Below are 27,938 nucleotides of genomic sequence, written 5' to 3'. Positions count from 1 at the left end.
TTCAGAGTAACACAGGACAATTTATATGAACTGATACAGAATAAAGTACGCAGAACCAGAAAAACAATATACATAATGACTAAAACAATTCTCTGTACTGACTAATTATAAATGTAACAGCAACACAATCAAAGCTAAAGCTAGGAAATTTTGTTGATGAAGCTCAGTCCCAGGAAAATATAAGAAAACACATCACTCTTCTTTGCAGAGGTGGAGGATCACTGGTGTGGAATGTCACATACACTGCCAGAATCATTCCATGCATCAGTAAATTTTGCTGAATGGCTTTCTTCTTCTTTCCCAACTTTTAATTCTTTGGTAAAAAGAATGACTCTCTGGGTAGGGAAGAAATGAGATATATATTCAGAAAGAAGTTAATGTAAAGACAAAAGATATCTACCAACCTAGTCCAAACTTTACAAATACAAACTATAACATTCAGATAGACAAAGATTTTTAGTAATCCCCATGTGACATTATAACTTTTCTTTTATAATTTGTCACTGAGAGGACAGCTAGTGCCAGAAGTGGGTTTTGAATTTAGGTCTTCCTAATTCCACAAGAATCTGCTTTATTATCTTGACTCCTCCCACATAAGGTTCTATTATTGTTGTTTTCATGTTGATAGTAGATCAAATAGATAGAGTGTAGGCCAGTAGCCTCAGATACTTACTACTTAATCTCTGTTTACCTCAGTTTCTTCTTCTGTAAAATGGGGATAATTATGGCACCTGTCTCACAGGGTAGTTGTGAGGATCAAATGAGATCATTCTAAAGTACTTAGCAGAGTGCATGGCATATAGTAGGTGCTATGTAAATGCTAGATATTATTATTATTATCATAGTCAATGTGTATATTCCTTTTTTGTTTATTCTTTCTTCACTCAATATCATTTCATATGTCTTCCCGTATTTCTTTGTAATCTCCAAATTTGTGGCTCCTAGAGGCATCATAATATCCCTTTAACAGGCATCTACCACTTTGTCCATGGACTCAGAAGGACCCAATTTTCCACAGGAAAGATGAATCATCCCCCCAAAAAGCCTGCCTCCTCCTCCCTGTCATGAAAGTGCCAAGGAGAAAAGCCCAGGTGCTGGGCTTGCTTTCAAGACTGCTGGCACCATGGTGGACTCCGGAGGGGAAACTCTGATAGGCCAGAGCCCGGGGCCTAGACTTAATTATTTTCAACGTGGTGCTAATCAGGTCATTCCTTGTGAAAAGAATAGATCCGAGATCCCAGGAAGGGGACACTGGTAGGTGATGAAGGCAAGTTTGGAGGGAATGAGGGCAGATGATTCGGGAAAATGTGGAAGGAAATGGAAGTAATTAGGAGCAGGGCAGGGTCTGGTGGGGTAGAGAAGTGGGGGACCCATCTGTACTGATTGGTAGCCCCATTATACAGATAATAACAATAGCAGGCATTTATACAGGCCTGGAGGTTTGCAAAACACTTCACCTAAATTATCTTAGTGCAGTAAAAAAGAGCTGCTATTATTCCAATTACAGATAAGGAAACTGAGTTCAAAGTTCCCAAAGAACTTCATGTACATGACCTCACTTTACTCTCAATACAACCTAGGTACCATAAGGTCTTACCATGCCTATTTTACAGATAAGAAAACTGAGGTTGAAAAGAAATCCTAAGTGCCTTAGGGTTTTCCAACATTCTCTATACTCCAGTTACCTCTCCAGATAAGGAAAACGACTCCAGAAGAGTAAATTAGGAGGCACCATGGAGTAGTACAGCCAAAAGAACTCTGGCTTAGGACTCGAGGGATTTGGGTTTGTAGACCTGACTTTGGCCCCAAATTCTTTGTTCCTTTTAGCTAAGTTTCATTTACTCTCTGGGCCTCAGTTTTCCCTTCTGTAAGATAAGTTGGATTTGACCACAAGAATCATAGATTTAGGTCTGGAGGGGACTTTAGAAGGTTTAGTCCAATGAGGAAACCAAGCTGAGAGGGGGAACCTTGCCCAAATACCTTGGGTAATAAAGGGCAGAATGATCATCCAACATATCTTTTCTTGGTGAAACAAATCAGTTAAGTGACTTGTTCAGGGTCACACAGCTAGTAAATGTCTGAGTCTGGATTTGAACTCAGAACCACCTGAACTTCAGGCCCAGTGCTCTATTCACTGCACCACCACCCAGCTGTCCCCTCAGCTAACATTTACCAGGCATTGTGTTAAGTGCTGGGACTGTATTAAGCAAATACTTGCACCTAGATTCTCTGGTCCAAATCTTGTACCTTTTCACTATTCCCACACAGTCTCCCATGATCTCCACGATCTCTTTGGACTCTGGTTTTGAAGGTTTACATTTTAAGGACTTTCTCAGCCTTTCTGTTTGTTTGTTTTCCAGACTTGCCCAAAGTCACATAAAACATGGGGCAGAGCTGACCAGCAGCCCAACACTCACCTGTTTTCCTGCTGAGTCCAAATCAGCCACTTAATTATTAGCTTTCCTAAACATTTCTGTGTGCCCAGCCCTGGTTCAGCACCTCAGGAAGGAGCAGCCAGGAGAGAGCACAAGACAGATGGGGGGGAATGTAGGTTCTACTAGAGAGTTCCCAACTAAGGGAGACAGGACTTGCCTCGAGAGACTATGGGTGGGTTTGGGCGCCCTAGGAAGGAGAGCAATGGGGAGGCAAGGACTGCTTCCTCGAGGAGGTTACCATTGAGCTGGGTCTTTCAGGGCACACCAGAGGAGGAGGACATATTGGAGTTGGGATAAGGAACTGCATTTAGAAATGGAGGTTTGGGTTCATTATCAAAGGGCTAAATTGTTAAAGGTAGAATGTCAGGGGAAAGTATTTTTCGGAGAAAGAAGAGGTCACAAGCATTAAACCAGGATATAAAGGTCTTTTTCTGCAGGTTCCCCTCTAGCTTTTCTCTATCTCCCCCCAAATCCTTCTGCTTTTCATCTCAGCTTTGAGGGGGAGGCCAAAAGGATGCCACAGTGGTCCCAGGGAGGCAGTGGTTGGCAGCGATCTATCAGGGGCAGGGATGTATGAAGCCCTCCAGTCGGCTCAGCGGGGTGGCAGCCGAGAAATCTAATTGAATTGTACTAACATCATTAATCCGCAGGGCCCCAGAGGAGGGAGGCATCTAAATTGGCATCAGGATACATGCCGAATCACTCCTGCCGTTTAAGTGGTTACAGCCCTCTCTCGTTACAAATGAGGGCATTCTGGCTGGGGGCCAGGGCGCTTGAGTTCTGCTCCTCGCTGGGCCTCTAGATCGCTGGGCCGCTTTGTGTCATGAGCCTACCCTCTCTGCACCTCTGGGTTCTCTGCTCTTTGCTGAGAAGGGGATGGGGAGCCTGGGAGGACTGGGCTGGAGGGAGGGAGGAAGGGGGGGAGGCACAAGGCAGAGCTCGAAGTTGGTTTGGGTTTTGTTGATGGGGATTTTATTTCCAAACAACTCTGGGGAGTGCTGGGCAAAGCATTGTGGTTTGGTCAGGGGGGTTCAACTTGAGGAACTTGGCTGCCCTTAACAATAACCTCATTGAATGCGTTTAGGAGCCTCTGGGGTGCCCTGACCCCAGTATGGGCAGAAACCTGGTCTCTGGCTCCTGAATGAACTCTTCCGGAGGATCTCCCTCCCTTTTCCCTTATTAGAAGAGCTTGACAAAACACTTTATTTATTAACATTTATCTATCAACAAGGTAAGTATAAGGTAGGTGCTATTATTATTCTTATTTTACAGATGGGGAAATCAAGTCACAGGTAGCTTGTAATTTAGGGCTACACAACTAGTAAATTTGAACTCACATCTTTCTGACCCCGTTGCATCTCTTAGCTGCCCATCTCTATACTCCTTCATCCCCATGCTTAGGAAGGAGAATAAAGAGCCCTGTGCAGAGACATAGTAAGACTTAGGGAGGTGCAGCCACCTTGGGAAATGGTACCACCAACCCTACCCCTGACTCCCCCCAGGCGCCAGGGGAGCCCTGTCCTAGATTAATGAGGCGAATGTTTTCTTCCGGAAAGAGGCCACAACAATGAGGTGGAGAACTCAGCAGGTAGTGCGTGCTCTGTTATGAGAGGTAATGTCAGAAACCCAATGACCAATGGCCAGGGGTGTTACAGAGAATATTCCTTCTCAAGCAAAGATTCGGAATAGATGTACTCCTCTATAAGCCTTTCTCTTGAGCTGGAAGTATAATTCAGTCAAAAGAATGCTGAATTTTGGGGTCCAAGGTCCTGGATTCAAATCTCAGCTCTACTACCTCATTAGTTGAGTGACCTTGGGCAAAGGATTCCATTGCTATGGGTCTCACTTTATTCATCTGTGAAATGATGGTTTGGGGGTAGACTGGAAGACCTCTCAGTTCCCTTCCAACTTTAAATTTTGTGATCCAATGATCCTGCATCCACACCCTTGGCTACATTTCCCTCTAAAGTTGCTTTGTTCTTGGCAGCAAAAAAGGTGTTCTCCCCCCCACCCTCACCCCCACCCATCTTTCTGTTTTGGCCCTGGAAGGGATAGGGCCCATGCCATATTTTCCCAAACTTCTCCCAGTGCCCATATAGGAGCCACATTCCAGTGTCTGGGTGAGAGCCTCAGGGGGACGAGGGACCCCATTCTCCTAATCCGGCTCTCAGCCTCTCAGAGACCCATTCAGGTCAGGCTCAAGTCCAGCATCCAAGATCAGGGTTCTGAGCTTTGGTTCTGGCCAAGTTCTTTCTACCCCCAAAGCCCACAAGGCAGAGACCCCACCCTCCCCTTTTGAGTGACTAGTTGTTTAGTCTTGAATACTAAGGCAAGCTCTAACAGGGCCTTTATTTCCCAGGAGGAAGGGAGAAAGAACAGGGAGATCAAGGGATAAAGAGAGTGAAGGAAAGGAGGAGACGAGAATGGTTTTATATCTACAAATCAGAAATGCCTTCATGGGACTCCAAGGGTCATCTAGACCATCCTCCTGCTTCCATGAGTTAAACCTCCCAAACATGTCAGTACTAGTGGGGTAGAAGAGACATTCCTGTTGCTAAAAGCTCTCTTAGCAGAGCAAAAAGAGAGGTGGACAGAGTGTGGATACCTGGGCTTAAGTCCCAGCTCTGCCATTGACTATGTGATCTTTCCCCTTCTAGACCTTAACTTTTCCTGTCTGTAAAATGAGAGCTTTGAACTCATTACTCTCTAAAGGCCCCTTTTTTGGGTTTCTGATTCTACAGCCAATGGAATCCAGTGACTCCCCTTAATGTTACACATGAGGAAACTTAAGATCCAAGCATATGACTGGAGCCATACAGCGAGGAGGTAGCGGATTTGGGGACTTGAGTCCGGGTCTCTTGAATTGTAACCTAGTCATCTTTCTATGATACTATGATACCTTTCTCTATGGGGACCAAGACAGGTCTCTAAAAGTGCTCTCAAGCTTCTGAATAATGGTGGTCTTTCAGTGCAATCTTCACATTGTACTTTGTAAATTCCCTTCATCGACGCACCCACCCTCTCTCTCTTCTGACTTTGGAAAAAACTGAGGTCCAGAATAAGAACTAGCCCCACTCCAGGGTGGGGGTGGGCTGGAGATGGAGGACAAGGGACCCAGAAGGGAGCAGCTCAGCCAGCCAGTTCTGAATCCCAGTGTCTCCATACCTGTTCCAGAAGAAGTTCCCTATACCCCTTCTAGTCTTGGGAACATATTCCTCGTCTCAGTCAAGTGAGCTCAAGGTAGAACCAATCCTTCGGTTCTATTCTAGCATTCCCCATTATAAGAATTTGTGTCCCAGCAGGTTTGGGGGCAGGAGACTCAGGCTTCCATTCTGGCTCAGCTGGTGACTAGCTATGGGAAGACACTTTTCTTTACCTCCTTTCCTGAGAAGAAAGAGTTTTAGGGTTAGAATGACCTCAGAGGCTACCCAATTTCAACTTGTCTCTGATCAAGAATCCTCCCTAGAACTTGTTGGGACTGTTGTAGGGGATGATTCTTGCTTAAATGTAGGATGGACCAGGTAACCTCTGACACTGAGAGTCTGGGGTCCCTCATAAGTGCTCTACAGTACTACTCGAAGACCTCCAATATACACATATATATATATATATATATATATATATATATATATATATATATATGTTCCTTTGTGATTTCCAACCATTGGTCATTGAACTTTTTTTCATCAAACATCTCTTAAGCATCTATTCCCTCAAGGAGGGAAGACATACAAGACTCAGTCCTATTCCTTATAGTCTTGTTGTGGGTGGAGGAACAAATCCTAGCAATAATGTACAATATCACTTCTCAGGCAAATGAAGAGCTTAAACTAAATGGTCTCTAAGGTAACATCCAAGTCTAAATCCCATAGTCCTTTTGTCTATATGGCAGAGCTTATGAGGAAGTTCTCCCAACTCAAGCCAGGTAGGAATACTGCGTCTCAGCCTGCCCACGCTCTCCTCCTCTTTCTCAAAGATGCCATAGACAGTGAAAGCATTGTCTGTCTTGCCAGGGACATCTTCTTCCTTCTTATTGACTGGATTTGTCCCTATTTCGATTTGTGGCAGAGGATTGGGCCACCTCTGCAAAAAAGGGGATGAAAGGCATTTTCTCAGCTTTCCTCCAAGGCCAATTTTAGTCATTGTAATAATACAGCCTTAATTATGTCAGCTTTGAGATTCTTTCCATTTCAAGGTTATATTATATATAGACCCCTTTCCTAATTCTGCTTACTTTGCTCTCTATCCACTTATATATTCTTCTTCTTGTGCCTCTCAGCATTCTTCCTATCATTGTTTCTGACTGAATGATAATAACTCATTGCATCCATGTGTATCTTTCTGGGTATCATACTGATGCTAGCCTTTAGAGAGCTCCATAGTCTGACTAATCTCCCTTTTGAGCTTTTCCTTATTTTTTCCTTCATGTACTTATATTCCAGGAAAACTAGATTTCTTTATTTCTTTTTTCCCCTGAGGCAATTGGGGCTAAGTAACTTGCCCAAGGTCACACAGCTAGGATGTATTAAGTGTCTGAGGTCAGATTTGAACTCCTGACTTCAAGGCTGGCGCTCTATCTACTTCGCCACCTAGTTGCCCCATGGACTTCTTTCCATAACCAATTTCTGCTTTTGTCCTATCTTAATCCTTAGGATATGATAGCAGCCCCAGGCTCCATTAGTTGCCATCATCCTACTCTTTATTCAGAATTCAGGTACTAGTTCCTCCTCAAAGCCTTGTCTGATCTCTCAGCAGATATTTCTGACTATAAATATAAATTCATATTCCAAACTTCTTCCCTCTTGCTGGTCCCTTTCAGGAGAACCCAGGAGATGGATGTTCAACCAAAGATTGCATCTCAAGGGCACCTCCAAGGGGTAGGAATAACAGGCCTTTCAAGGAGCCTAAGAAGGTCAATTTAGATGTGGGGACAGGTGAAGGAGAACTATGGAGTTGGAATTCCTGAGCTAAATCCTAGCTTCTTCCTTTGGCCAAGAAGATGGGCAGCTACATTGTCCCGAGGTGAGGGTGTGGGGATAAAGCACCAGAAGACCTGAGTTCAAATTTGCCCTTAGACATTTACTAGCTGTGTGACCCTAAGCAAGTCACTTAACCTCTATTTGCCTCATTTACTTCAACTATAAAATGGGGGTAATAATAACAAACCTCCCAGGGCTATTTTGAGAATCAAATAAGATAATGGTAGGAACTTAATAAATGCTTGTTTTCTTCCTTGTCTTAACTCTTTTATTCTGACTATGAGATCTTAAGCCTGCTCCTAATTTCCCCTTCATTTGTTAATTGCACCACTATCTCAATCATTTAATGCTCCAGATCTTTGATTCTTCCCTGTGCAGAGGCCTTCACATCTGATCAAGTCATTGGCCAAATTTTGTCCTTTCTACTTTCCCAACATCTGGCATCCCTCTCCTTTCCCCTCTTTCCCATGCTTTACCATCCTAATTCAGGACTGATCACCTCTTGGGCTTGGATTCTTTTATTCTATTTATTTAAATATTTTATTGATATATTTGTTTTTACTTCACTTTCATTTCAAAGCACTGAATAAAATAATCCATAAAGTGCTTAGCTTATCACATCATAGGCACTTAATAAATGCTTGTTTCCTCCCTCTTCTTCCTCCTTCCTCTCCTACTGAACTAGCTATTCTTGTAACAAGAAATTTTAAAAAGAAAGGGAAAAAAAACCCACTTCAGCAAAAATAGCCAACATATCAAGCAAGTTTTACAGTGTGTGCAATGTTCCACACCCACAGTTCCACCTCTGCCGAGAAGAGAATGAAGGGCACTTTCTCAACTTCCTTCAAAAGCCAGCTTTAGTCACTGAATTGTACATCTTTCAATTATGTCAGCTTTTAGATTCTTTCCATTATATGATGTAATCGATGTGCATGGATCCCTTTCCTGATTCTGTTCACTTCTCTCTGCATCCACTCATGTAAGTCTTTTAATGCTTCTCAGAATTTTTTCTATTCATTGTTTCAGATTGGATGTTAATATATATCTCTTTGCATCCACATGCCCTTTCTAGTTACTATGTTTTGTTGCCTGATGCTGACCTTTAGAAAGCTCCAAAATCTGACTACCTACCTTTTGAAGCCTTCCCTGGTCTTCTTCATGTACTTATGTTCCAGGCAAATTGTACTGCTTTCCATGGTCAGTTCTACTTTTGTCCCATCTTAATTCTTAAGATAGACTAGCACATACCTCATTCTCTCAACCCCTGCTCCAGCCGCATCAGTTGCCATCATCCCTATTCTTTATTTGAAACCCAGGTATCATCTCCTTCTTGAAGCCTTATTTAAATCTCTCAGCAGAAAATGTGCTCTTTCCTCAGTCTTTCTTAGAATACTCTGATTTGCTTCTTTGTCTCCACTATCATGAATTGTTTATGTAAATTCCAATTACCCCTTAATAGACTGTAATATCCCAGAAGAAAAGTACAGCTAGTCAATCTTTTTATTTCCAAATGGGCACGATGCTCGGATACATCAGGTTCTTTTTTCCAAAAAAAAGCATATTATTTTTCCAAATACATGCAAAAATAGTTTTCAACGTTCAGCTTTGCAAAACCTTGTGCTATAAATTTTTCTCCCTCTCTTTCCTCCCCAAAACTGTAAGCAATAGGTTAAATATGAACAATTCTCTAAACATATGTCCATATTTATCATGCTATGCAAGAAAAATCAGTTCAAAGGGGGAAAACCACAAGAAGGGGGGGGAGCAAACAAACAACAACCAAAAAAAGTGAAAATGTTATACTTTGATCCACATTTAGTATCCTTAGTTCTCTCTCTGGATCCAATTGTCTTGAATCACCTCACTGTTGAAAAGAGCCATCTCCATTATAATTGATTATCACATAATCTTGTTACTATGCACAACGTTCTCTTGGTTCTGCTCATTTCACTCAGTATCCATTCATGTAAGTCTTTCCAGACTTTCTGAAATTAGTTTGCTCATCATTTCTTATAGAACAATAATATTCCACTACATTCATGTCAACTTATTCAACCATTCCCCAACTGATGGGCATCCCCTCAAATTTCCAGTGTTTTGTCACTACAAGAAGGGATCTATGAACATTTTTAACTAACCCCCCTCAAAAAAATGGTGAAAATACTATACTTCAATTCACATTCAGTCTCTGTTATTCTCTCTCTGGATGTAGATGGCATTTCCCAACCAAAATTTATTGGAACTGATACATTAGGTTCTTAATGGATGTTTGTTGAATGGCTCTTGGAGTAGGACACAGGATGTGTAGTCAGGATGTCCTGTGTTCTAATCCTGCCTTGGACACCACTACCTGTGTGGTCCTGGGCAAGGCCCTCAACCTTTCTCAACTTCGTTTTCTTCATCTGTAAAGCAGTGGTAATACTAGCCCCTGCTTCATAGCTGTGAGGATTGAATGTATATTCAAAAAGGTTTGTGAATCCTATATAAATACTTGTGATCACTATTCAGATCTGGAAGGAATCTTACGAGACCAGTGCAGTCCCCTTATTTTAGAAATTAGGAGTCAGGGCCAAAGTCACATAGTTAAATGGTCTGTGGCTAAGTTAAGTCTTGAATCAGGTGCACTTTAATTCTTTCTTCCCTATACTAAACTAAACCCCAAAGGCCTCCCAGCCCATCTCCCTGTCATCACTCTGCCTCTACTTTTCTCCCTTTCCACTACTTAGCTCAATGGTGGCCAAGCCCTGACAGCCTTCTCCTTTATTAGGAGGACTCAGGACAGTCTAGCTCTTTCCCATATTTCTCTTTCCCCATCTGTCTGTCAAACTAAACTGTGGGTATCCTGATAAATGGAGATAATCCCCAGGGCCCAGGGGTTCCCCCATAACATCAGGAAGGAGGAGTGGAAGAGAAGGCTGGGCCCAGAAGTTGCTGTGGCCTCAGGATAAAAATCTCCCTATCAGGTCCATCCCTCCCTTTTCCTAAGCAGAAAAATGCTTCCCTTCAGGGTAAGATTGGGCTGGGCTGGGTTAGAATGGTGGGGGGGGGGAGTTGGCAGGAGGAAGGAAGGAGGGGTAGAGGTGGGAAGGGTGGAATCCTGTACTGAAGGGTGGGGAGGAGGGAGCCAGCGGGATAATGTCCAAGGAAAGGGTACATCTGCCCCCCTCTCCCATCTCCTCCTGGAGCCTCCCTTTCCCTTCTTGAACTTCCCTCCCCTTTTCTGAGTTTTTATTTTTCCCAGAGAGTTTTCAACCTCTCAATGAATGTGAGTCCCAATTTATCATAGAGTCCTTATCACCTAATTGAGCCCCTCATCACTTCAATGAGCTTCCTAGGCCTTTAATGAACATCCATCCTCAATCTTCATTGAGTCCATGTTCTGGCCCCGGAACCCTTCCCCAGTACCTGTGCCCACTGAGCTCCTTCTTCCCTCCCACTCTCCCACCCCCATCAAAACCTGCTCTCTGCTCAAAAGCCCTAGGAGAAGAATCTGATGAAGGAATTCACACTGAGGCGTTAATGTGCTATCTCTCCCAAGGGTGTGTGCACTTTAACAGCTGGGAAGGCCTTACCCTACAGGAACTGTAGTCTGATGGGGGAGTCTCAGGCAAAGACTAACCCAGAGAGAAAGAGAGAGGGTGGAAGAGATGTCAGTTGCCTGTCAGATCCCAGGCACTCCCTTGGCCCTGGATGGCTTTGGGGGAGGAGTGGCCTTTCTGGTAAATGTCATGGACCCATGGACCCATGGACCCATAGACTAAAGGAGACTAGGAGCTACCCTGACCCCCCAGATGGCCACCCATTTGGCATGGAGGCTGCTTATTCTGATAAACTGGCCCGAGGGAGGGGATGACTGGGCTGAGGTAGGTTTGTTGGGTAGTGTAGGGTTTTTTCGGCCTCCACTCAGCTGCTGCTCAGATCTTGGCTGAAGCTGCTTCTCGCATCTTAGAATAATAAACCAACATTAAGAAGGCATTTGTCACTGAGGAAAGGAGGCAGCCGGGGCCCAGATGTCATAAACATGTGTGAGGGGCCAAGCCTGATGGGAAGGAATTTAAAGGGGCAGGGGAACTAGTTAAAGTGAGGGGGTGAAGGAAAGAAGGGAGGGAGGGGAGGAGGGGATGAAGAGGAAAGGATGGGCAGTTCTCTGCTTTTCTTCCTGCAAAGGGTGGGTGGTCCAGTGGTTAAGGAGCTGAGGAACGCTGCTTCTGCTCAGCCTCACTGTTACCCATCCATCCCCATCCCCCCAGTCTGCCTTGTTCTCCCCAACTGCACAATGGGGACATCTGGTTCTTGGGTTGGAAGGGAAAGGAAAGTCTGGCTTGCTTCTTCAGAAACACATGTCTATTCTTCTCTGGGGGTGGCGGGCAAGCAGGGCCATAGGCTTCTTTTGATAACTTTATTGATAGTCAATAAGGGACTCCAGACCTCCCTTCCAAAGCCCTCAGGCCACCAACAATATTCCCCTCCCCTGGAGTCTTTGGATGCCAGTTTTAGGATTTAGAATCTTAGAGAAAAGCCCTGAGCTCTGGTATAAAGAGGACTTAGGGGTTTCTTAGACAGGATTTAAATCCTCCCTCTAGCACTTACTACCTATGTGATCCTAGGGCACTGCTTTGTCAGTTTCCTGATTAGTAAAATGAGGGGCTTGGCATCCATGTTCTTCCAAGGTTTAATGTTGTTCGTTTGGATCTGACTCTCCTTGACACTATTCCGGGATTTGTTTTTGTTGTTTTTGAAAGGTACTAGAGTGTTTTGCCATTTCCTTCTCCAACTCATTTTACAGATGAGGAAACTGAGGCAGACAGGATTAAGTGTCTTGCCTAGGGTCACCCAGCTAATGTCTGAGGCCAGATTTAAATTGACAGACGTGAGTCTTCCTGACTTCAGACTTAGTTTGATTCACTGAACCACCAAAGTATTACAAATTCTAGTTCTCTGAGCTTCTGATCTAGACCAACTTTACTTATTTTTCAGGTGAGGAACTGAGGATCAGATGAGGAAGCACATGACAAGACATGGAAGAAGTCACACAAGTATAAAGTAGCAGAGATAATTAAGGGGAGACTTGATTTAAAATAAACAATTATGATATAAAGGAGAATGTAAGGAGCAAAAGGGAGGTGCAAAAGGTTTTGGGAAAATCTGAGGAGGGAAAAAGCACTTTGGGCTGGTTATAGAGAACTTCATGGAGGAAGCAGCATCTGAGTAGGTAGAGAAGCTAGGGTAGTTCATTCCTAGTCTGAGAAATAGTGTGAACAAAGACAGGAAGATTGAGACTGAAGAGAGAAGAACAGAGTCTTGGGGGATAGTTATCAGTACAGTTCAGTGGAATGGTCAAGAATAAGAAGTGTCAAATGAGGATCATGTCACCCCAACTATACAGGTTCTAGAGGAAGTCTGAGGCCCACTAGCCTTCAGATAGAGGATGAGAAAACTTCAGGAAGAGGGGGAGGAAGAAGCTTAAAAAATATCATGGATTTGAAGAAGCCATAATAAAAGAGGAAAACATAGCTGGGAGTGGAAGAGGGGGGAGAAATGGGAAGAACAATAGACCCTTGGGGGTTGCTGGGGTTGGGAATAGAGGGAAGTCAACTCAGAAGAGAATAGCACATACATTCTCCATTTCAGCCCAAATGGCCCTCTAACTTTCCCTAAATATGGCATCAATCTCCCACCTTCAGGCCTTTTTGTGGCTGTCTTCCCATGCCTCAATGCCTTCATCTCTGCCTATGAGAATCCTACAAGTTCTTCCAAGTTCCTCTTACATGAAGCCCTTTGATCCCACTACAAGTCCATAAATTACTGTATACATATTTATTTACTTGTATCTGTGAAAATTATTTCCCTGGATACAATGTCAGCTCCTAGAAGTCGGGGACTGGTTTTATTTTTTTCTTTGACTGGGGTTGGGAATAGAGGGAAGTCAACTCAGAAGAGAATAGCACATACATTCTCCATTTCAGCCCAAATGGCCCTCTAACTTTCCCTAAATATGGCATCAATCTCCCACCTTCAGGCCTTTTTGTGGCTGTCTTCCCATGCCTCAATGCCTTCATCTCTGCCTATGAGAATCCTACAAGTTCTTCCAAGTTCCTCTTACATGAAGCCCTTTGATCCCACTACAAGTCCATAAATTACTGTATACATATTTATTTACTTGTATCTGTGAAAATTATTTCCCTGGATACAATGTCAGCTCCTAGAAGTCGGGGACTGGTTTTATTTTTTTCTTTGACTCTGTAACCCAACTCCTAGCTGTGACATAATAAATATTTGTTCATTGATTGAATTAGAACAGTACTTCTTGTTATGGCATATGAAGGTAATGGAATATTATTGTTCTATAAGAAATGATCAGCAGGATGATTTCAGAAAAGCCTGGAGATACTTACATGAACTGATGCTGAGTGAAATGAGCAGAACCAGGAGAACATTGTACACAATAACAAGTAGATTATGTGATGATCAACTGTGATGGAGTTGGCTCTTCTCAACAATGAGGTGAACAATAAGAGAAATCCCCTAATTCCAATAGACTTGTAATGAAAAGTGCCATCATATCCAGAGAGAGAACAATGAAGGCTGAAAGTACATAGTATTTTAACCTTTTTGTTGTTTTTTGTTGATTTGCTTGTTTTTTGGTGTGTGTGTGTCTGTTTTTTCCCTTTTGATCTGATTTTTTATTATTTTTTTTTTTTTTTTGCTTAACATGATGAATATGGAAATATGTTTAGAAGAACTGCACATGTTTAACCTATATCAAATTGCTTGCTGTCTTGGGGAAGGGAGTGGGAGGAGGAGAGGGAGAAAAAATTGGAACAGAAGGTTTTGCAAAGATGAATGTTGAAAACTATCTTTTCAAGTATTTGGAAAAAGAAAATACTATTTTAAAAAAGGAAGGAAAAAAAAAACACTTACATGAACTGACGCTGAATGAAGTGAGTAGAACCAGGAGAACATTGTACACAGTGACAAGATTATGTGATGATCAACTGTGATGTACTTGGCTCTTCTCAACAATGTGGTAATTCAAGTTAATTCCAATCGCATACAGAGAGAGAACTGTGGAGAGTAAATGTGGATGAAGTATTGTATTTTCACCTTTTTGTTTGTTTGTTTTCTTTCCTGTGGATTCCCCTCTCCCTTTGGTCTGATTTTTCTTGCATAACATGAAAAATATGTAAATATATTTTAAAAGATTGTACATATTTAACCAATATCAGATTGCTTACTATCTTGGGGAGGGGAGGAGAAAGAAAAAATTACAACATAAATTCTTTAGTCTTTTTTTGAAGCCGTTATAGTTGTTCTCTTCTGAAAATCTTTTATTGACATTCAAGTTTTTTTTAAGAATAATAGCCTTTAAAAAAAATACATGCAAAGACAGTTCATAAAACCATGTGTTCCAATTTTTTCTCCCTCCCTTTTCCCCATCCCCCTCTCCTAGGCAGCAAGTAACTTAATATAGGTTAAACATGTGCAATTCTTCTAAACATATTTCTATTGATGTTCTTTTAAAAAAATCCATCACAGTCAATTCCCAGTGACTATCTCAACCCAATCCTCCCTTATGGGGTAGTAGTTAAGCAAAGCAAACCCACGTATATTACCTATGTATGAACATCTCTCTCTGCACTTATTACAATCACTACCTCTGTATAGAAGATGTTTCATTGTCAGTCCTGTGCATCGATTAGAGTTCTGAAGTCTTCCCTCAATGTTTTCCTTCATATTACTGTTGTCATTATGTAAATGATGCTCCTGGCTCTTCTCATTCAACTAGACATCACTTCATAGAAGTGTTCTCAGATTTCTTTGAATGCTTCCTATTTGTCAATTCTTGTGTTGCAATCATGCTCTATTAGATCTATATCTCTGTTCAACTCTTCCCCCTAATCAATGGGCATCTGCTTTCATTCCAGTTCTTTTTGAGTACAAAAAAAAAAATTCTTGGCCTGGCACAATCTGGCTGTAACTTACATTTACAGACTTATTTGAAAGTGATTCCCCTTCACAAACTCAACATTACAGAGGAATTGCATGGCTGGAGCTGTTCCCAGATCTGATCCTACATTCTCCCAACTCTATGTATTTTCAAAGACCTCCCCCATCTCCACCTCCTGGCTTTCCTGGCTCCCTTCAAGTCCTAATTAAAATCCTATCTTTTACAAGAAGCCTTTTCCAATCCCTCTTAATACTAGTGCATTCTTTTATTTTTTATTTTTTTGTTTATTCTATAGCTTTTTTGATTATATTTATTTGTTTGTTGTCATTCCTTCCCTTCCCCCACCCCTTCCCCATTTGATTGTAAGGTCCTTGAGGTTGAGAACTCTTTTTGTATCCCCAGCACTTAATACAGTACCTGGTACATAGTAGACGCTTAATAAATGTATATCAACTGTGTGACTGACTATATGTGGAATGGATTTTTTCCTCTTCATTTTTTGGAATCCTCTTCTTTCAAGGCCTAATTCAGGAATCAAAGCCTTTGAGCAATCAATGTATTTTTGCTTAGTTGTTTTGTATTAAGACTGGGAATACAAGGAAAGGCAAAAAACAAATAGCTCCTTCCCTCAGGGAGCTTATTTTATTATGAGGGAGACAATATATGCCTAAATAAATTTATACAAGATATATACAAAATTGTTGTTCAGTAACTCTTGGAAATCCTTTGAATCATAGCAATATTGACCATAGGGTTTTTTCCCCAGATACTGGAGAGGTTTACCTTTTCATCTCCACGAGATTAAGGCAAGCAGAGGTTATACAGTTAGTGAGTGTCTCTCCTTTGCTCCTGGCACTCTCTTCTATGTCCTAGTTATGTTTGTGCCAGGTCTCTCTCCACTCTCCCATTGGACTGTAAGCCCTTTAAAGACAGGGCCTATGCTGTTTTTATTTTTATATCTCCAGCATTTTGCACATAGTAGGTGCTTTGTTGCATTGAATCATGGGAGGGTAGGTGTGGGCTGGGCCTCTGCTGGCCCTCTATTCTAAGCTGTAAATAAGCTGATTCCCATTCTGGGAAGCCATTTGTCTATCCTCTGGCCAAGTCCATGTGACTGTTCCCTGGGATCAGACAAGCTTGGAATGTCCAGGGGCTTGATGTTGGAGAGGAAAGCCTCCAAGCCCTGTCTGTATACACTTCTGAGAGTATAGATTCAGCCCTAGAGACACATTACCCAGCCTATCCATGTGACTTGGCTGTGAAAAATATGTCCAACCCTATCTCTGTTCTTTCCCTACGACTCCAAGCTGAAGGTTACATTTCAGAGAAGGGGCCAAGAAGGGCTTTCCTAAGGATCCCTATTTAGTGCCGAAGGGATACCTCAGTTCAGAGCAAAGAACATGGACTGAGGAAGGCTCTGGCCTGAGTTCTTCCTCCTTCCTCAATTTCAATTCAACAAGCATCTTTTTAATAACAGCTCCAGTATCTGCTGGGATTGGCACATGCAACCAAGTGTACAATATAGCAAAAGGAATGCTGGATTTGCTATCACGAAACTGGGACCCAGTGGTTCCACTTGCTAGCTGGGTGACCAAAGTCAAGTCCATCAGTCTCCCTAAACTTCAGTTTCTTCATCTATTAAAAGAGGATAATAAGGGGGCAGCCAGGTGGCTCAGTGGATAGAGCACCAGCCCTGAAGTCAGGAGGACCTGAGTTCAAATCTGGTCTCAGACATTTAACACTTCCTGGTTATGTGACCCTGGGCAAGTCATTTAACCCCAATTGCCTCAGAAAAAAAAAAAAAAAAAAAAAAGGATAATAATGTGCACATTACTCACCTCAAGGGCAGCTAGGTGGTGCAGTGGATACAGCACTAGGTCTGAATCCAGAAAACTCTTTATAAGTTCAAATCCAGCCTCAGACACTGATTAGCTATGTGATCCTGGGCCAGTCACATCACCCTGGACACCTCAGTTTCCTCATCTGTAAAATGAGCTGGAAAAGGAAATGGAAATCCACTCCAATATTTGCCAAGAAAGCTTTAAATAGAGTCATGAAAAACCAGACATGACTGAAATGACTGCACAACACTAGTACTTACCTCAAAGGGTTACAGAGATATTTAGACTAGATACTCTCTAAAGATACTTTCAATTCTCAATCTTCTGATCCTATGATGTGCCTGCATTTCAATTCTTTCATCTGTAAAATGAGGATAATAAAAGAGAACATGAAGACTGTAAAGAACTAAGCAAATGTTATAAACAAAGGATTAATTGTGTGAATCTTGTTTCTTCAATTAGACAGTGATTTCCTTAAGGGCATGAGCCAGGTCTTCTCCAGTTATCATCACCACTACTACCGACACCATCACCATCAGCACCATCAGCACCATTACCACCAGCACCACCTTCATTATCCACTGGAGAGCCATCTTAGTGCAGTGAAAGAAACACTGGATTTGGAAATAGAGTAGCTGGGTTCAAAGCTAGATATTGTTATTATTATCCATGTAATCTAAGATATATCCTGTCACTTCTGGCTTCAGTTTACAAATCTGTTAAATAAAGGGGTTTGTGGGAAAGGAATAAGCATAACTACCATTTACATAGTGCTTACTATGTGCTTACTATGCTAAGCACTTTACAATTATTTCACTTGGTCTTCACAATAACCCTGCAAAATAGGTGCTTGTTATTATTACTATCTCCATTTTACAGATCAGGAAACTGATGCAGAGAGAAGTTAAGTTGCTTGCCTGGGGTTACGCAGCTGCTAAGTGATAAAATCCTATTTGAACTCAGGCTTTCCTGATTCTAAGCCCAGCAGTCTATCCAAATGATCCACATGAAATACCAAAAGATGGAGTATTATCATGTGTAAGGAATAGAGAGGATCCCAGTTTGACTGGATTACAAGATATGGGAGGGTAGTAATGTCCAATAAGACTGGAATCATAGGTTGGGCTTGTGAAGAGATTTAAAAGCTCCAAAGAGTTTCTATTTTCTCCTGGAGAGGAAAGGAAGTCACTGGAGTTTATTGAGTAGAAGAATCAGAGCATTGATACTTGGGAAAATTACTTTTAGTAGCAATGAATAGGATGGACTGAAGTGATGAGTCTTGAGACAAGAAGACTGATTAGAAGGAAGGTCTCAGGCTGACCTAGCAGTGTCAAATCAAGTCAACAAGCATTTAGTGTGACTGAATGGTACATAGTTAGTGTTTAATAAACGTGTGTTGATTGAGTGATTGATTAACTTGAGACCTTTTATCAGAAGGGGCCATCTTCAGTACTGAGAGGTCAGAAAGGGCTTGGTAATTAAAAAAAAAAGAAAGATTCCAGTTTTCCTGGATCCTCTTCAGAGAGGGGAACTCCCGCCTCCTCTTGGCTCCCTTCTCTGTGCCCCAGGCTGGGCTCTGCAGGGTGGGGTAAGGGGTGCTGCTGACTCATTGCTTGGCCTTCTCTTTCACAGAAGGCCCTGGGGGGATAAGGGAGAGGAGGATATAAGCTGTGAGTGCCTGCCTCTGTCTCCCTAGGGCGAAGGTGTTAGGGAACTAGTCATTTGCCCCCTTGGCCCCCTCTCTGAGGCACCATCCCCACCCCACCTGAACCTATGGAACAAGGCCTTCTCCAGATCAATTTACAAATGAGGAAAGTGAGGCAAAGAGCATTAAATGACTTGCTCAGCTAGTTCACATTTGAACTCAAGTCTTTCTGACTCCAGGCTGGGCACTCTTTTCACTGGACCATCTAGCTGTCCCAATCTGGCATACAGTAAGTATTTTAAAACTGGCTCTTAAATAAAAAGTCAGATAGAAGGAATGAGCTCTTATGAAAAGAGGGGAGGAGGTAGTCTTTTTCTGCCTGCTCCAGATTGGCCTATTTATCTAGGAACATTCAATATCCTATCTTCTCTGGGCTCAGAAGCCAGATGTCCAGGCTTCAGGCATCAGGTACCAGTGGTTCCTTCTCCTATTCCCTCCAGAGAAGGTTGTCTTTAGACTTCTATATCTCCACTTGCAGTAGGACATTGTAGTGACTGAAACCGAATCCTAGCACCTCTCCTATTTTCCCACTTATACCTTTGCTAACCAGGAATGCCTTCTTTGTTGATCCGGAAAACGGAGATCTGAGAGCGGAAAGGATTAACTGCTGAAAGTCATATAGTGAGTCACTAGTTCTCTTGAATCCCAACCTATAGTCGGAATCCAGGAATAGTGCAGAAATCATATTGTCTCTTCCCCTTTCTTTCCTTCCCCTCTATCTTCCTTCCCCAATAAAGGTATCTTAGTAGGATATAAACTACTGGCTCTTCCCTTAAGCAAGTGTCATGGTCTCATTTTCCCCATCTCTATAATGGGGCTGCCTTAGAGGTAGAGGTGTTTTGGAATGGCCACTGATCTTGGAGTCAGAAGAACAGGGTTCAGGACCCACTTACTAGCTATCTGCATACCTTTGAAGAAATCCATTTGCTTCTTGAGCCTTCATCTCCTCATCTGTAGAGGATAATTTCTTTTTGTTTTAAATTCAGTTTAATTTTATTTTCAGTTTTGAATTCTCTTTTCCTACTCACTCTCTCCTACCTATTGAGAAGGCAAGAAAAACAAAACTAATAACAAATATGTATAGTCAGCTAAAAAGAAAAATTCCTGCTTTGACCATGTCCAAAAAACACAAAAACCCAAAAAGAAAAGAAAACATGCTTTGGACTATTCTCTAAATCCATTGGTTCTCTATCTTGGTAGAATGTCTCATCATCAATGCTTTGGAATTGTGATGGATCATTGTGTTGATCAGAGTTCCTAAGTCTTTCAAAGCTAATTATGGTTATAATATTGTATGAAAGGCTCTCTGGTTCAGCTCTGCATCCGTTCAAATAAGTCTTTCCAGGTTTCTCTGTACTCATGCCCTTTATGGTATATGTTTTGCAAGATTGAAATATGTATAACCTATCTCAGAGAGAGGGGAGATGAGAGAGGGAGAAAGAATATTAGGAATTCAAAGTTTTTTTTTTTTTAATTGTTGTTGTTTTATTTTTAATGAACTCATGCCCTTCATCATTTCTTGTATCACGTTCACATATGGTAATTTGTTCCACCATAAACCTGATTTCTCTGGATTAGGTAGGTACTTCCCAGACTAAATACACTCCCTCTGCCAATTTCTCATCTGTTAAATAGGAATAATAAGATCATAGATTGAAATGGAAGGAGCCTTTAAGTCATCCATGGCTCTCTGGTTAAACAGGAGGGTTAAGTAACTTGTTCAAAGTATTTAGGTTAAGTGACATTTAAACACATATCTCTGACTCCAAATCCAGCATGCTGGCTGCTAAATTGTGCTACTTACTTAACAAGCTGTTGTGAGGAAAGCTCATTGTAAAATGTAAGGTGTCTTAGAAACCGAAATTGCTATTGTTAATCCAATTCACCAGCACAAATGTGTGTAGAGCCCCATTGAGATGAAGGTAATGACCCAAGGAAGCTCAGTTTGGCAAAACATAAATGAATGACCTTCTGACCAAAGTCCCTGCTCTTCACCTTTTTTCTAAGGGGCGATTGCTTCTCCTCTGCTAGAGGCCCCAAGAAAGGCAAGAAACTGGAGTTATTTTGGGTAAAGACCTCCCTTTTCCACCCCCAAGTAGGAGGTGAGGTAACCCGAGTTTCAGTCCCAGCTCTGCTACTAATTCCTTAAATAACATGGAGCAAAATTCTTTCCCCAGTCTGGATCTCAGTTTCTCCTTTTCAAAATGAGAGAGATCACATGATTTCTAGAATGATTGAACCTGTGGAGAAAGCATAAAACAGAATTTTAGAGCTGGAAGGGACCTTAGAGACCATATAACCCAACCCCCTCATTTTGCAGATGGGTAAACTGAGATTCCCAAAAAGGAAAGGGATTGCACAGGAGTCTCACAGGGAGTTAATGGCAGACTGAGACCATGGGTGTACATAAAACCTGGGATGGCATGTGATTATGGGTGGGATCAGAAGCCCTTTCTAACTACAAAAGTCTTGCTCTTTGAGATTTTGCTCATTAGCTAGAGTTCAGAGTCTGCTTGCCCTGTTTGTGCTTTGGAATTCCCTTTGCATAAGAGAACTCATAACCTCTGCAGAGCTCCCCCTTGGTTTCCTGGAGCTCTCTCCGGTTTGGGGCTGATGCAGAGGCCCACCCCAAATTCTGCCTGGAAGCGCAGCTGAAACTCAACACTGGCTTGGCCTGAAATTCGAGTGAAACTGGGCCCCGGTGGCGGCAGCAGCGGCGGTGGGGAAGCTGGCTGGGTTTCCAGGCCTGGAACAGCCCCTTGGGGGTCTGTGATGAGCCCCCGCCTGTTCTCCACCTCGCCAGGGTACTCCTGTTCTCCAGAGGCCTGGAGGCAAATGTGTTTCTGCAAACCCTAGCATGCCCTGGCAGCCTGAACACCCAGCGCCAGTCCCCAGAGAGCAGCTAGGAAGTGGGGGCTGGGCTTACGGAAGGAATGGGTGGCCCCGACTGCAGCACCAGCCTCAGAACAGCTTCTCTACTGAGTCTAGTAGCCCCATGCTTGGAGAAGGATCCAGGGGTCCTAGATGTTCTACTGTGCCTCGGAAGTGGCTGTGAGAACCTGGCCAGTATTTTGATTTCTTTGGGCCCCATTTTGGAGTGAGAATCTTCCCAGTAATTATTGAGTGATGCTTCTTCCCACCTTTTTTCCCACCCTTTCCCTGTCAAGAGTCACAGATGGGTAAACTGAGGCAAGAAGTAGGGCAGAGATACCAAAGGAGGATCTTTACAGGTCTGGACACCAGGCTAGGGATGCATGCTACACACACATTAACACTGACCCCTCCCCCAGCTCCTCCATCCCATCCTATTCTCTCCAGATGTGAGACAGACTGCTTTCCTGACAGCCACTGACACCCACCCTTCCCTTCCTCTGCCCAGCAGACCCTCCCCCCACCTCTCCAGCCCCATTTCTCTTTCCTTCTTTATTTCTCTTATTTCCTCCCTCACCCCAGGAGTTTGAATGGGGAGAGCCTGATGTCAATCCCTGATGCTGTGAGATCCTGGGCACCGGACACTAATTCCTACACTTTCCTGTGAGTCTTCGGAAACTGCATCATTTTCCCACCTGCTTTGGGTCTCTGTTTTCTCACCCACAGAGTGGATGAAAACTTGGCTAACAGGGACTGGCGCATAGAGGATTAGGGGGTTTTCAGTCACAGGAGGTGCGCGGGCGTCAGGGACGCTGATTTGGAAGGAGCCTGGGCCGTGAAGAGTTAAAGGGCCCGTTCTGTTGTTCCCCGCTGCCTCCAGCCACGGGGCACTGCGGTGCGGAGAGGAGAGGGCCAGGGCTTAGAAGACTCTGGTGGGAAGGAATCTGAGAGGGAAAGACCCACAGCACCTGCAAGCAAAATGTTCAGGACATAAGCCTGCACAAGCTGTGGATGGGGGCCAGGAAATTCCTTCTCTCCCAAAGCCGCCAGACTCCAGGGTAAGCTTGAGCCCAGGCAGAGGGGCAGATCCTTGAAGGCGTTAGAGCGCCGAGCCTGTGGCGTCTGTGCGGTGCTCACCCCGGCATCCTGGGCTCAGCAGCCCCGCGCGGGCAGTCCATCACAACCGGGGACAGTTATGGGAGGGAATAAATTGTCTCCCAGATAGGGACAATAGCCAGGCAAGGATGGGGTGGGGGAAGGGGACGCGCTGTGATGTCTGGGGCTAGGAGAGGATCCCAGGAGTGAGGAAGCACCCTGTCCATCATCCCCATGTCGCAACCTGGGACAAAGCCCGGTTCGCCTCGCGCCAGTTTCGGCTCTCTGTCCCTGGAGGAGACCTGCCCGGGCCCTGCGTACATTCTGGCCCCTCGGCCCAGGCGATCTGGAGTTTTGCTTGAGAAGAGGGGCCTATTTATGACAGAGAACTCCGGACGGATCTGTGCTTCCTGCCAGCCCCGGTCTGTCCCTTCCATTAAAACTCCCCCAGGAGAGGCTGGCCCGCCGGGGTCCCCGCGTGGGCAGGTGTTGGAGGCTGGCTTCCTGTCTGGGGCTCAGGCCAGCGGGAGGGTCCTGGCAGCCCTCCTCCTCCTCCCTCCTCCTCGTCCCTCCTCCCCAGCCCGGCTCCGCCGAGGGTCTGCTTCTGGATTTCAGAGGTCCGGCTCTGGTTTCTGAATTGTGATCCCCGAGCTGGTTGGACATTAATTATATTTTCTTAGAAATCAAAATCTCTCCCTGGCCCCCTGCAAAACGCCCGCCTCCCCGCGCTCCCGGCGTCTGGTTTCCATCAACTCGGAAACTTATCCAGCTAGAAACGGTCCCACCCGAAGCCCAGGGGGAGGACTGCGCGGCCCCCTCCGCTGCTCCGGCCCTTCCCTCCCCGCGCGCCCGCATCCTCGGAAGGGGCGACCCCCGTCAGGGCCCGCGGCGGGCACGCGGGCGCTCGTGGTCCCGGCAGCCGCCCCGCGCCGCTGAAAGACCCGCCCGACGTCCCCGCGCGCCCTGGAGCGGCCCGCCAGCCCCCGGGAGCAGAGGTCCCCGTGGCCCGCGGCGCGGCTCCGCACTCGGGCCCGCCGCATTTTTGTGCCCTGATTCATCCCCCCCGACACGCTCGCTGGAGCACGCACACACACGCTTCCCCGCTGCCGCCTCCCCCTCACTCACTCACACTCACAGTCGCTGGCACGCAGGGCCCACGGCGCTCGGGGAACGCTGCCGGGAGGCCTAGCGCGTTGCCATGGGAACAGCGGGAGCTGCTGTAATGAACACCAGATCTGGGATTACGGATCTCCCGCTTCCCTCCCTCCCGTCCTCATTCCCCTCCATCCCCCTCCCGCTCCCTCAGCCGCCGAGGATGCTTCTCCGGAGCCCAGACTTCTGCTGGGCCCAACAAGGGCTCCCGGCTCCGTCCCGGGCACGGGGTGTCTCAGGGGGCCACCTCAGCTGCCCCCCGGGCTCCGCCCAGAGAGCCCCTCATCTCTTCCCAAACACAGCTGCTTGTTCCCGAGGGGCGGCGGACAGAACGGCCGGGCAGGACGGGTCCTCGCTAACCAGCCAGGGGCACGGCCGCCTCCCGTCCAGGGCCAGACTCCCATTCTGCCAATGAGATTATCCCCAAGGCCCCTGCCTCTAGCTCTGACTCTGACGTCCGAGCTTCTCATTTCCAACATTGTGATTTTGTGTTCCAAGGTGTCCCCCGTTCTGACATCCGGTGTTCTAAGATGGCCCTTAGCTCTGACTTTCTAAGATACCTCCTAGCTCTGACTCCGATTTCTAGAGTATCCCCTGAGTTCTAAGGTCCCTCCAGCTCGGACGTCTTCTGTTCCGTGTTTGAAGATCTCTGCCAGTTCTATGAAGCCTGGGCAGCAGAGGGGCCTGATGTTGAGAACATGTTGGGTGATTTGATCTGGTCACAGATCTGGGGTCGAGCTGTGTCTTTCCTGAATGATCTTGTGAATTATGCTGTTCACAGTTCCAAGTATCTGCCCATAACTGAATTGACTTTCATATTCCGTATAAGCTATCTATGTTGGGCCCTTAGTTTTTGGACATTAGCCATGGCGAGGTATTGTTGACTCGGACCAGTGACAAGGTCATGATGTTAATTAGATAAAGGCAGGTTTCGATCCTTGTCCGGTGAATGCTTGTCCAGTGAGCTTCATCCAGCTTTTTGGTGCCAGATGAGCCCTTGTCTGGTCACAGTGAAAAGACCCTCTATTAGAAATGAAGATGGGGGCTATTCCAGGTGTGAGGGATAGCATCAGCACAGTTCTCTGAGCACCTCCTGGATTCCCTCTGTCCCAGAAAATCTTCTCTTTGTCTGAGTCCTTGGAGAGGGAAGCCCGTGGCTTTCAAACGGAGAGAGCTGAGAGCTGCAGAACCTCGCTGACCACATATTCAGGCCTGCAAGCGTCTTCCCTAGAGTCCAAGGCACACTGCTGACCTCAGCTTTCTAAACCATGAAGTAATATTTGTGAGTCATCCCTAGAAAATGGGGAGAAGCTGAGTCACAGAGAGAGGCTTCCACCAGTGAAGAACAATTGTCCCCTAGGGAATTGGAGCTTGACCTGAAGGCTCCAGGAAAAAAGCCCTGTCCTGAACCTAGCTAGGAAGGGGGTGAGGGGAGGGGGGGGCAAGAAGGAAGTCTTAGCAAAGACAAGTCAGATCAGGACAGTGTTCAAGAGTGAAAGGAAATTCCAGGAGAACTTGACTGTATTAATTTCAGAAGCTCAAAAGTTCATGGTGAACAGGGCATGGTACAATGGGGAGGGGATGGTATCAGATCACCACATCCACCGTGAGAAGGAAGCCAACCCCTCCAGAACAATACCTGGGTATTATATTCATACCCTCCAGGAACTATACCCTAATCCGACCTCCTGCATGTACCTGCACTCACGCCCCAAACTGCACGTCCCTATTCCCTTTCCAGGTTAATTGGGGGGCAAGGGATACTCCCTACCTAGACCCCCACCACACTCACACTAATGTGTTTTATCTTTCTAGACCCTTCAAGCTCATGCAGTCCAGGTGGGATGAGGGCTCAGCCTAATTCCCAAAGGACAGTAGCCAGATCCATTCAGACAATTATCTAGCAACAGGGACACCAGCACAGTTCCCATCCAAGCCCGAGCACCCACTTCCCTGAAGCCTGTTTTTCATTATGGGCTGGCAAGACAAGGATTCTTGGGTTCTATTTCTAACTTTACTGTCTGTGGATAACGATGATGGTAAAAGTGATGCTAGTGATATTGATGATGATAATATTAAAATAAATAGTGATAGCCAAGAAGAGGATACTACTGCTATTGATGGTGATGAGGATGTGTTGAAATGGTGATAAAGCCAACCAATCATCATTACCTTCTCCTTTTTGTCTCTACTTAATTAACTGTTCCACCTCAAGCTCTACTTAATCTCATCATTCTCCTGGAAGCACTGGTTTAATGATTGGGATCCTACCATTGTCCACTATTTTCGAAAAATCTCTGACTTGGGCTTTAAGCTTTTGCTGACCATTAGACCATGAGTTCCTTCCTTCATTAGCCTGTGATCTCCTTAAAATCAGGGATTGCTTTTTAATTTTTTGGTTTGTTTTACCAGTGTTTAATGCAGTGACTGGCATATACTAAGTGCTTAATAAATGCTTATTGACTAACTGATTTTGCTCAGTTTTGGGAGCTCCAGCTCCTCTTTATAAAACAGTCCAAGGGGCCTTGTCTTTGGCCCTTTGGTTGCCATCTTTTACTACTTTCTGCAATTGTTGAGCCTCAAATTGAGGCTCCCACCCCCCCCAACCTTTGTGGCTCCTCAACCCACTTGCCTTCCTGAACTCCATGATCAACTACATTCTGGTCCCCAATACTTTCTTCCTTTCTTCTGCCCCTGCCCCAATCCCTGTATGCCCCAGGCTAACATCCACTCCCTTTCCCCTTCTGCTCTGCCACACATTCCAAAGCCTGAGAGTGGGGGTCACCTCCACAACTTGTTTACAGGCAAAGAAAATCTACAAATTAAGAAATAATATACCAGGGAAGGTTATTAGAAACATATAAAAGGAAACTTGTCTGACCCAGACTGAATGGTGCCTGAGCTTTCTAACTAAACCCTTAGCTAACCTTCCCCGTGCCTAGTGAGGCCTTCCAGGTCCTAAGACTTCAGCATCTGGCTCCCACCTGGCTCCCATAAGAGAATGGAGCTCATCCTCCCAGAACACTCCCGTGACAATTTGAGAATTCACTTCCCTGGGCTTTTGGTACCAAGCTCCCTGGTCCGTTCTATTATCTCAAGCTCCCTCTCATGCAATCAGGAAGCCTCCTAAAGGCATGACAGGTTGGGGGGTATTCCACCCACGTGCCTGCCTAATCACAAATTCTCTAGCTTCCCATCCCAACTGAAGGAAAGACAATGAGATATAAATAGATCTCATCATCTCAAAAATAGAATGTCACCACCCCCAAGAATATCCAGAGATAAGCACACCCCTTCACATGGACATTTCAGTACTAGAACCTCCCAGTCCTAGAGGCTGAAGGGATTTTAGTACTCTTCAAGTCCAACCCCCTTCTTTTCTAAACAGTTTGAGGCCCAGGGAAAAGAAGTGATTGGCTGAAAGTTACCTGGCTGGGAATTAATAGAAAAAGAATTTGAACCCAAATTCTCTCTATATCTATTGCATGGCAACAGTGTGAGTACAAAGTTAGCCTTTAATGTAGCTTGCTGCCCTAAAACCTGGCCGCTGAGAGTATGGCAGTAATTACAGGCTCTGGAAGCCAACTGTGCTCAGTCTGGGGCACCGACAACTTACCCTGTATCAGCCGTCTAGTCTGTGGCCTTCAGGGATAAGGGGAAGGAGGACAAGGACCCAAGTTCCTCAGAGATCTTTGTGCAAATCAAATTTCTCCTGACCAGCTGGCACAGGAGTAAGACCCGGAGGCTAAACATTTGGCATTCTGCTGCCAACAGGAAGTGTGGCCCAGTAGGGAGAACAATAGCCATGGACACAGATGACCTGGCTTTGTGGCCTGGCTTAAATGTTTATTAGCTATGAGACACTGGACAAATCATTACCTTTCCTCATTGTTCTCATTTATAAAATAGGTA

At 44.7% G+C, this 27,938-nt stretch overlaps 1 long non-coding RNA gene across 3 annotated transcripts; it reads right to left on the bottom strand.

Moving 5' to 3' along the window:
• Positions 1 to 27,778, bottom strand: LOC141551557 (uncharacterized). 3 transcript variants are annotated; one of them, XR_012484901.1, is made up of 7 exons: positions 27,643 to 27,778; positions 24,587 to 25,319; positions 19,817 to 21,148; positions 17,464 to 17,564; positions 17,201 to 17,357; positions 14,336 to 14,479; positions 1 to 335 (listed from the first exon to the last, which is right to left on the bottom strand). It is a non-coding gene; the product is annotated as an uncharacterized LOC141551557 (long non-coding RNA). The 3 variants fall into 3 exon arrangements; XR_012484903.1 differs by having other exon boundaries at positions 20,904 to 21,148; XR_012484902.1 differs by lacking the exon at positions 1 to 335 and adding an exon at positions 5,618 to 5,819.
• Between the last annotated feature and the right edge of the window lie 160 nt (positions 27,779 to 27,938).

This window comes from Sminthopsis crassicaudata, chromosome 1 (assembly GCF_048593235.1).
Source record: "Sminthopsis crassicaudata isolate SCR6 chromosome 1, ASM4859323v1, whole genome shotgun sequence".
In the NCBI taxonomy this organism is placed as follows: domain Eukaryota; kingdom Metazoa; phylum Chordata; class Mammalia; order Dasyuromorphia; family Dasyuridae; genus Sminthopsis; species Sminthopsis crassicaudata.
Note: the sequence above shows the minus strand (reverse complement) of the source record. Positions and strands in the feature narration are given on the sequence as shown.